The 10,500-nt window shown below is 38.1% G+C and overlaps 1 long non-coding RNA gene across 1 annotated transcript; it reads left to right on the forward strand.

Annotated features, from left to right (window-relative positions):
• The first annotated feature begins 280 nt into the window (after positions 1-280).
• Positions 281-2,458, forward strand: LOC110912181. The gene is made up of 2 exons (XR_002577768.2): positions 281-610; positions 1,406-2,458. It is a non-coding gene; the product is annotated as an uncharacterized LOC110912181 (long non-coding RNA).
• The last annotated feature ends 8,042 nt before the right edge of the window (positions 2,459-10,500 follow it).

The raw sequence follows: 10,500 nt of genomic DNA on the forward strand, positions 1-10,500 counted from the left end.
GGGTTACAAGTAAATAAGAATTAACACAAGACATTTAAAGTAATTATTATTGTAATTAACATATTAAATGTACTTAATTGTTCGTTGTTAATTCTTGCAGGAAAATATGGTTCGAGATTTAGAGATTAGTGTTAATTGAGATGTGATGACTAATTCAATCCTTTGGATCAATAATTAAATGAGTTTTGAGTTGATTGGACCATCAATTAGAGGGAGCCACATTCACATTTATTAATTATTTTGGGAGGTTTTGTTGGAAATAGTATATCATCACAAAAAGAAACAGCAAGAATATTCATATTTTTGGCAGCACACTCACGAAAGTAGCAGCCATATATTATAATTTTGGGGAGCATATTTCGAGAGATGCACAAGACATTGAAAGGGGGAATCACTAAAAAAAACATCATCATCTATCATCGATTATTGAAGGCAGCCGTATACCTTTTTTTTGGCTCTCCAACATCATAAGTTTCCTACACCTAATCAAATCGATCTTGACGGCAGACGGCAGTAAAAGGGTTTTTCAACCGGGTATCAAGCGAGTGAAGATCATTCAACCGAGATGAGCGGCTAAATTTCTCGTGGACACTTCGGGTGAATGATTCTTGTGAGACACTTTTAATTCTAGTTTCTGTTTTTATTGAGATTTGGATTTGTAGTTGGGTGACAGCCGACTATTTTCGTGATTATATAATTTGTGTGACAGACAAATCCTGAGTGACAGTCAGAGTTATAATTATGTGTTGAATCCAATTATGCTTTTGTTGATTGAATGATTTCTACGTATGTTTGTTTTAATATTTATCTGATCAATTAATATTAAGATTTTGAACTGCATAGGTAATTGGTAGATCTGACAGATTTACTATTCAATCAATAGCATCCAATAAAATCAGAACTAAGTTATTAGTAATTACAGAATCTGAATCCCGGAGTGATCACCTTTTCTCATCATTGTTTATTACAACTCAATCTTCTTCTTAATTGCAACTTATTTCATGTGTTTTTAATTCTATATCAGTTTTATAATCATCAGTTAGTTTAGTAAAATTTACAAACAAAACGTGTAACACTAACCACATGCTCCTCGTGGATTCGACACCCGACTTACCCTGTCTATAGGTAAAGTTAGGTTATTTTATTTTTGAGTGGCCCACGACAACCGCATCAAAATGGCTTGTGGTTTGTAAAAGGACGATACATTTTAGCTTGGTTTACATGTTGATCGCTTGTGGTTTTGAAATAGTTTTTGAATCGGTTGCTTGGGACAAGCAACGGGTAAGTGTGGGGATGTGACGGGTGGTCCGTAGGACAACCCTTAAATGAGCTAAATACGTGCAAATCCCATATTTTATCCGGTTATTTGCGTGAATTAGGTAATCACAAGATATTGATGATGCAGGTGTTAAAGTGTTCAAGATGAGGATTTTAGGAGGCATAAATGAATGCTAGAAGTTGGTGGAGTCAAAGAGTGAAAGAAGTGAACCATTGGTGAAGAAATAAGAAAAAAAATAAAGTTCAGAGCCGTAACCTACGCCATCTGGCCGTAGGTTACGGTACCACCTCTCTCAGATTGTCACCACCGTAAATCAGAAGCTCATAGCCGTAAGATTCATGATTGGCACCGTAGCCTACGGCTGGTGCCGTAGGTTACGGCATCACATGTTGACTTTTGGACATCTTTCACATGCAGCCGATTAGGCAGCTTGTAGGCAACTTGTTTGGGTATTATTATTAATAATGGGCTGCTTGTTGGACTTCACGTGCACATGCGGGCAGTGGACAGTTGGACGGCACATGTAGGATGAATGGATTATTATGTCAACATATACAATTCTCATCATCAACACTTGTGATGATTATTATACCACATCATCATCATCATCATCTCACGTAGAAAAGGAAGTGTCACGTGAATTTTGGATGGCAACATGGAGGGTTTCTAAAAGAAAGTCAAATCACTCATCATTATTATAAGCAGCCATATTGAGGGAGATGTACACGAAGAATTGGAAGGCACATGTGAACAAAACAAGCATCAGCATTAATTGATATCATCATGAGAAAAGATGTAACTTATTACATTTAATGTTTTTTTTTATGGAGTTTGGAGGAGGTCTTTTCACTGGTCGGTCGGTTACACATTATTCTCTTGACACATCACTTAGGAACCTCACCGGGGAACGACTTTTGCACGGAGGTGAACAGCAAGTTTGGAGACTTTTTGGGAAGAAAAACATTATCTTTTCATCTAGTTTTTGTTGCTTTGATTTGGATGAACAATAATATTCTGATGAGGTTTGTTCAAGCCATGAGCGGCTAAATCATACGTGGCCTCCTCCAGACAGATGGTTCAGTTAGGTTTTATTTCTTTCCAGTTTTATTCATGTTTGGAATTACTTTTGGATTGACAAACCTTTATAAGTAATTTGATGTGTTGATTTTGTTTGAACTATTTGCTTGTGTTTGAGTCCTTACTTTACAATTTGTTCGGTTGATGACAAAACCTTGTAGCGGATTGGGTGACATAGAGTAGGTTGATTCACGCTAGTGAATGGGGTTAATTGACTTATAAGAGATCTGATGACAAAGACCCGTTTTCAGTAACCAATCAAACTAATCAACTTTTCCACACTATGTCTATGTGGTGTCAATTATTGAATTAAACTGAGATTTTGTAAACCTAGAACCTGAAGTTTGGAGGAGGTTACCTTTACCACTATTGTTTTCTAAATCACATTAGTTAGATTTTATTTTCTAAAAAAAAACAAAACAACCAAACCAATCAATTACTTATTTTATTTAGTTAATTTAGATAGAAAACCAATTCTGACCACATACTCCTCGTGGACCGACACCCTACTTACCCTAACTAGTTAAGGTATTTAGGAACTTTTTATAAATATTTTTTGGCCGACCAAACGACATCGATCATGCCTTTTTTAGACGCTCCTCATTAGGATTCCTGGGGGAATAACTCTCATAGATTGGAGGCGGACACTTATTATACTTGACACTGTGTTTCTTACCAGTATCAGTATCTTCAGTCTTTTTCTCCTTGAATGCCTCGAGACCTGCAACAGTAGGATACACACGATCAATCAGATAATCACATGTTGTGTAACTCAACAGTAATCGTTTAATCCTTTCACTCTCAATCTTTTCAAGTTCCACTTCTTTCTTCAACTGTGCAGAATCTTCAATGTACTCATTAATGACATTCTGCTTCGACATTAATGTAGAGTTCATCTTTGTCATTGCAGTTTCAATTCCTGAATTTGTCTTTTTCAAACCATTTACTGTGTTGTTCAGGACATCATACGATTCCTTCACATATTTCACATCAGACAGTAAATCTTCTTTAATTTTCTCTAATTCAGCAATCTTCTTATCTTTCTCATCACAATTTTTGCAAGATTCTGAACATTTCTCACAAGGTTTAGTAACCTCAACTATCTTTTCAACCTCGACAATCTTTTCGACTTCAACAATTTTCTTAACTTCAACAATTTTTTTTACTTCAACGATTTTCTCTACTTCGACTATTTTTTCAACCTCAATAATTTTCTCCACCACTTTCTCGACTTCAACGATTTTTTCTACTACTTTCTCAGTCACTGCTTCAACTTTTGCTTCTCCAGCTTCTGTCTTTTCCTTTTCATCAGCCAGCAGTTTTGCTGCTTCCAGTTCTTTCTTCAATCCGGCAATCTTTTTCTGATTCAGCATCTCCATTTTATCTGTAAAAAACAAATTAAAACTATCAGGATCTATACCTTTTCTAGATTTGTTAAGGTAATCTTCCTCGTCATCGGTATTAATATCACTTCCTAGATCTGGAAAAATTGAGATTCTTTTCTGACTAGTTTCATCTTCACCCAGAATTTTAGCAACAAGAGCTGAACCAGGTATATATTTGTCCCAACTAAATCCCTCTGCAACTTTTTCATCATCTTGATGAATAAGTAGAGCTTTCTTCTCTCCTTCTTCAATAGCACGAGCATGTGCAGCTTGCGGTTGTTGAGCAATATGATGAAAAATTGATTTCTGATAATAATTGTTCTTTCCTTGATTCTCAGTTGCTTCTTGATTTTTACACTCTCGTTTAAAATGTCCTTTTCCTTTACAACGGAAACAGGTAACTTTTGATTTGTTAAATCCTAATGGAGAAGTAGCCAAACCCCGAAACTCATCTCTACCAGTGATTTGTTGAAATTTTTCAGCTCTTCTAACAGCACTGGCCATGCACCATTTGACATCCATCAACTCAAGTTCCTCTGCATCAATTTGGTCATAATCTTCTTTTGTAAGCATCGGATTTCCAATTTTACCAGCAACCAAACTTTCGTATGATTCCAACATAGCAACGAGTGAGGCCATGGTTGCTTAGCAATTTCTAGAGACAAGTTGTGACCATTTTGAATGTTTAAAGTAACATTGCATTGAAGATTTGTAGAATTTTGTTGTTGAGGACTTGATGTTGTACTGTTTGGATCAAAACTTGAAAATGATGAAGAATATCCACCACTTTGAGTTGTAGTGCTAATATTCGGACTAGAGGATCCATCAGCACTAAAACCAGTTTGGATCTTTGGACTGGGAGTAGTAACTTCAAACTTGTTTCCCCGATAATACAAACTGTCACACCCCGACCACGTAGAACATACAAAACGTGGCGGAAACGTCGGGGAGTGTTGTAACAGAATCAATTGTTTCAAATCCATGGCAAATGAAGTTTCGTTTTATAAATCAAACATGAAAGTTTACATTGTCTGAACAAGAATCAAAGTGTACATAACATGAATTAACTAGTTCTTGTCTCGTTTTAAGTCACAGGTCCGCCTAAGTATGTCTTGATAAGTCCTATGCATCATCTCCTGAAAACACATGTGAAAATAGGTACGTCAGCATAAAAATGCCTGTGAGATACATTGGTTTTGTGAAAACGGAATTCATGACTTGAGTTTGAGAAAATGTTTAGTCATGAACCTCGTATTTTGCTTTGTCTTGTAAATCATTTGAAAAACGGTAAGATCAAATGATATGTATAAATAAGAGAACACTGTATGGTTAAATGGATAACCATGTAAAATGAGTTTGTAAAACAATGTCTCATGAAAAGTGTGTTATTTGTATAAAATGTCATATGTCTCAAATTGAAATGATTCAAATAACGCTACGATATGTAATACCATACAAACACTTATATATAGGAAGTACCAGCGGCGTATCCACCATGCTTGTATCATATTACACACGCCTCGTTACTTAATCACTTACTCAAACCAAACCATCGAGATGAAGTGTTTAACAATGGTAGAAATGTTCATTTATAGTCAAATGTCTATTGTCAAATGTAATCCATGTCAACGGATACAACTGGTTTACATGGTTCAATGGTTACAGACGGTTCATGAAATCAAAGGGGTAAGACGGTTCACATAGTCAAATGGTTACAACGGTTCAAAATGTAGTGTAATGTGTTCATATGCTGGATGAGCATATGCAACAGAAATGCAATGTGAAACAATGTACTACGTATGCACACAATGGGCGTACGTAGCATGAAATGTGATGTAAAGCAATGTACTAAGTATGCACACAATGGGCATACATAGCATGAAATGTAATGTAAAGTGTTGTGCTAAGTATGCACACGATGGACATACATAGCCTAAACACAATGAAATCATGTACTATATATGTACTATCGAACATAGCAAGTATATGATGTGAAAACAGGAAAGCATGAAAGTAACAGATAGGCACATGTGTTTCACCCCAAAACAGTTTGGAAAACGGTAAAAGAGGGGTTCAATGTACTCACATTGACTCCTCGAAAACATGTAAAAGATGGGGTTCAATGTACTCACCTGAGATTGCTTTGAATTCCTTGTATAATAACCAGATAATGCTAGAGGTCACGGGATATCAAACGGCACCTAATAGGTAGCTATATTAATATACCGGACCAAAATCGGAGGGTCGGATAGTATGCGGGTTCGTAAACCAAACGAGTATGGAGACTCGTGTAATATGGTTTAACAAAGCCTACATACTAAAATGAAACCAAACCTAAGTGCTTACGCCCCATCATGACCCGTTTAGGTAGCTTAGGCTACCCTAACGCGTCGTTCGCGTAGAACGTGTCTGGAACGCCTAACATCGTGACCACAAGGTATAACCTCGGAAGGTTATAGCTATGGTCACCTAATGTGTTTGGTCGGATCCTAAAGATCGACCAAATGGGTCAGGTTCGAAAGTATAAGCGATGGTTTAGATCGCTTACCTTACGACCCTATTTAAGCACTAAACTAAAAGTGACGAGCTAAGCATGTTAGAACATGCTTAACTAAGTTTAGAAAACAGGTTTGGCATCAAAACAAACGGCTTTGATGCTCACGAGTAGTTTGGTTACAAAATACGCAAGAATGCGCATTTTGGCCGAAACTACGACTCGTCACTGAGCCTAGATAACGTGGAAATCAGTAGGTATGGTCACTACGGACCATAACCATCGTGATCACGCTCACGTTATGAAGTTCCATGAACTTCGCATCGACCATAAGCTGGTCAATGCAGAAAGTCAACAAAACGTTGACTTTCGGACTCGAAAAGCGAATAAACGAACGAAAGAAGACTTACGGAGGGTCCCCGAGTGCTAATCTAGATCAAATAGCTCAGGTATGAAGCAAAGGCATCAACTTAGAGCATTTTGATCAAATTGTTGTGATTTTTACACTAAAGGGGGGTGGTATTTATAGGAAAAGTGGAACCGTTAGGATCGTTTATCGAATATCGTGCCGCGATCTCGAGCGTACACTTGTCAAATTCTTGTGGTAAGTCAGAAATTGCCCCTTGGCTCTTGATTAGGTGAAAGGGCATTGCCTCTTGATCGAACGAAAGGCCAACTGCATTAAATAGATACATTGAATCTGTCTGACAGTCTCACGCGCCCCGCGTAAGGATTTGGTAAATCCTTACGCGCCCCGCCTAAGGTTCCCAGATCAGAATTTACAATTTTGGTCCCTGCACTTCAGAAACACGTATTTTGGCCCATTTTTGGCACGTTTAAGCCCCGTTAACCTCATTTCAAGGCTCTAAGATGAAGTTAAAGTGTAGGGGACATGAAATATGCTCAAAAATATGTCGGATGTTGGTTCGTTTGGTCGTACGAACGCGACGTTCGGTTAATTACGACGGAATGCGCATAAGCGCAAAAGACGATCCAAATTGCGCGACGAACGGATTTTTCTCATGCCATACACTTGGGCATAATATAAGGATGCTTACATAAATTTTTGGATGTCCGGATGTATTCAGAACGTAAGTTATGCGCGAAAGTGCAAACTTGTGCACTTTTTGACACTTTTAGTCCCTGAATGACCTAAAAGTTTATTTTAGCATACCAAACCCCTCAAAGCCTATTTCTAAGCTATGTAAAGGATATTTATGGTATGTTTAACTTATGGACATGTTCCGGAATGTTTGTTACAGTTCAAATTGGCATACTTTCGCAGTTTGTCAAGTTTAGTCCCTGTAAGCGAATTAACTTGTTTTTGCTATACCCAAGCCTTCAAAACTTATTTCTAAGTTATGTAAAGGTTATTTAAGGTATGTTGAGTATATGTTGATGTTCCGGAGTATTTGTCGCATTAAACTGAGTACGTTTACGCACCCGTTTGCGTATAATGCTCTAGAAAGCAATGTAGAGTTTGAAATTGAACAATAATTGATATGTGCAAAACATACACATATTTATACAAGATCCCAAGTATGAAATACAAAATTTCATCGGCTTGGTATTTGTTTGATGGTCGTGGTGACACAGGTGTCACAGTCTCCCCTACTTTAGGAAATTTCGTCCCGAAATTTATTCGTAGGAGTCTATTTGTGAATTTGCCAAATAACCACCAATGATATGTGAGGCAATATCTTGTCATTTCCTTAACGGTCATTCTTCCGAAACGAAAATGAACAGACGGGTCATTTTCAATGGTTGCTTCATCAGAATTGGAAATGAAGGATTACACAACGGATATTCATTTCCTCAACGGATAATCTTCAGAAACGAAAATGAACAAACGGGGTCATCTTCAATGGTTGCTTCCTCAGAGTTGGAAATGAAGTATTACACAACGGATATTCATTTCCTCAACGGATAATCTTCAGAAACGAAAATGAACTAACGGAGTCATCTTCAACGGTTGCTTCCTCAGAGTTGGAAATGAAGGATTACACAACGGATATTCATTTCCTCAACGGATAATCTTCAGAAACGAAAATGAACAAACGGGGTCATCTTCAACGGTTGCTTCCTCAGAGTTGGAAATGAAGTATTACACAACGGATATTCATTTCCTCAACGGATAATCTTCAGAAACGAAAATGAACTAACGGAGTCATCTTCAACGGTTGCTTCCTCAGAGTTGGAAATGAAGGATTACACAACGGATATTCATTTCCTCAACGGATAAATCTTCAGAACGAAAATGAACAAACGGAGTCATTTTCCTCGACGGGTATTCTTCAGATTTGGAAATGAAGGATAAACGGATATTCATTTCCTCAACGGATATTCTTCAGAAGTGAAAAATGAATAGCTAGTTCATTTTTCCTCAACGGATGCTTCATCAGAATTGGAAATGAATAGGGTTAACTCTAGACACATGACAGAACTTGCTGTGATTTCTGTGCACTAAATTCCATAATTATGTATGCATCCATAATTACGTAATCCCTTGCACAGTCCGCACAGTTTGTTTTGTAATGTTTTGGGGAAGGATATCAAACTTGTGACGAGGGTGACTAGACTTCCATCGGTTCCTTTTAATTAGATCGACAGGGGATCCTCTTGGTTAGGCCACCAAGGAGTCCTTTCAGCTATATCATCACATGATATCCCTAACCAGATTTTTGGATGAATCTGTTTAGCTAGACCACTCAAGGGGTCTAATTATGAAGTAGTACTTTATAATCCGAGGGACTTAACTATAACATAGAAGTCCATTGAGGATTTTAAGTAATACCTTTGGGCATCCTACTATGAATCTCTTGTACACGGATATGTAAGATTCTACGAAGATTTGGATAACATAATTTGGATCACACAACAATACATAAGGAAACACATAAGCACATAGTCACATAATTGTTTAATTTGATCTTAATTTGTTATTAACTTGTTATCGATTGAATACGGATATGGAAACCTGTCGACGGATCTCAATGTTCACTGGAATCTATCTGAGAAGATAGAAAGATCTCCCAAAATTCGATTTTTGATTACAAGGAATCACCACATTCGAATGAAGGTATACAACAATTAAAGACTTACGGGAAATTCCTAGGTACCCTATTAAGGATTTATAGTGTACCTTGGGTATTCGTCTTGTGTTGTAACCTGCGCCTTGTACTTCGTTTCCTTAGAATAAACGGGTACTTAGGAATTCCGTGGAAGACGCAAGCGATTATAGAATGGGAGAATTTTGGGGGTAGTTTGTTCTTCAAGGAATACGGTTCCTTGATTGTCGGTATTGCAAGGGATATGTCGTTTATACATGCAACCATAGAAATACATTGCAATGTAAATGAAAGATTTATTTATAAACAACGATATCAACTGTTCCTTGGATCTTGACAACAAAAGAAACTTAATACATAAGACATGATTATTTCTAAACGATGTTGTCTTCTAGTCAGTCGGGTGATCATCCTTGTGCTGGATTTGCATTAGCAAGCTTTGGGCAATTTCTTCGGAAATGACCCATTTCGCCACAGTTGAAACAAGAACCTGGTAGGAAACGACCTTGAGCGGGATTGTTGCCAGCTTGGTTTGGTGCAGCTACAGCTGGGCAGATTCTTGTTGTATGGCCTATGAGTCCACAAGTTTGGCATTTGCGGCACTGTACATTGGCGTGATGATGGAGGCTACATTGGTTGCACAAGGGTGCAGTTCCATTGTATGGTTTTCTAGCAGGGGGTTGAGCTGGTTGGTTGGGGATGGCTTGACCATTGTGAGCGACCACGGCGAAGTTCTGAGAAGCCTTTCGCTTCCTTGACTTCTTAGGAGATTCAGTCTGTTCATCCATGGTCTTTGATTCCTCGATTGGGTTCGATTCCCCGGCCGATTTCTTGTCACCTTTTCGAAAAAGTTTATGCTTTCTGATCTGCGATTCAGTCAAGGTTGCAGATAGCTCAATGGCCTGACGGAGTGTGGTAGGGTTGCTACCAGTGACAATGTCTTGTACCGAGTCAGGCAGGCCGTCGATGTACCTTTCGATAGCCTTGTCGAGTGGGGCGACCATAGTCGGGCAAAGTAGACTCAACTCCTCAAACCTATCAGTATATGCCCTGTGTTCGCCAATATCTTGTTTCAAATCATCAAACTCCTTCTCCAACGCTCATTGTTCATGACGAGGACAAAACTCTCTCATCATAAGTGCTCTCAGTTCAGCCCATGTTTGTGCTAGAGCAACATCTGCACCACGGTCTCTCATT

The sequence above is a fragment of the Helianthus annuus genome, chromosome 15 (genome assembly GCF_002127325.2).
Source record: "Helianthus annuus cultivar XRQ/B chromosome 15, HanXRQr2.0-SUNRISE, whole genome shotgun sequence".
In the NCBI taxonomy this organism is placed as follows: Eukaryota; Viridiplantae; Streptophyta; class Magnoliopsida; order Asterales; family Asteraceae; genus Helianthus; species Helianthus annuus.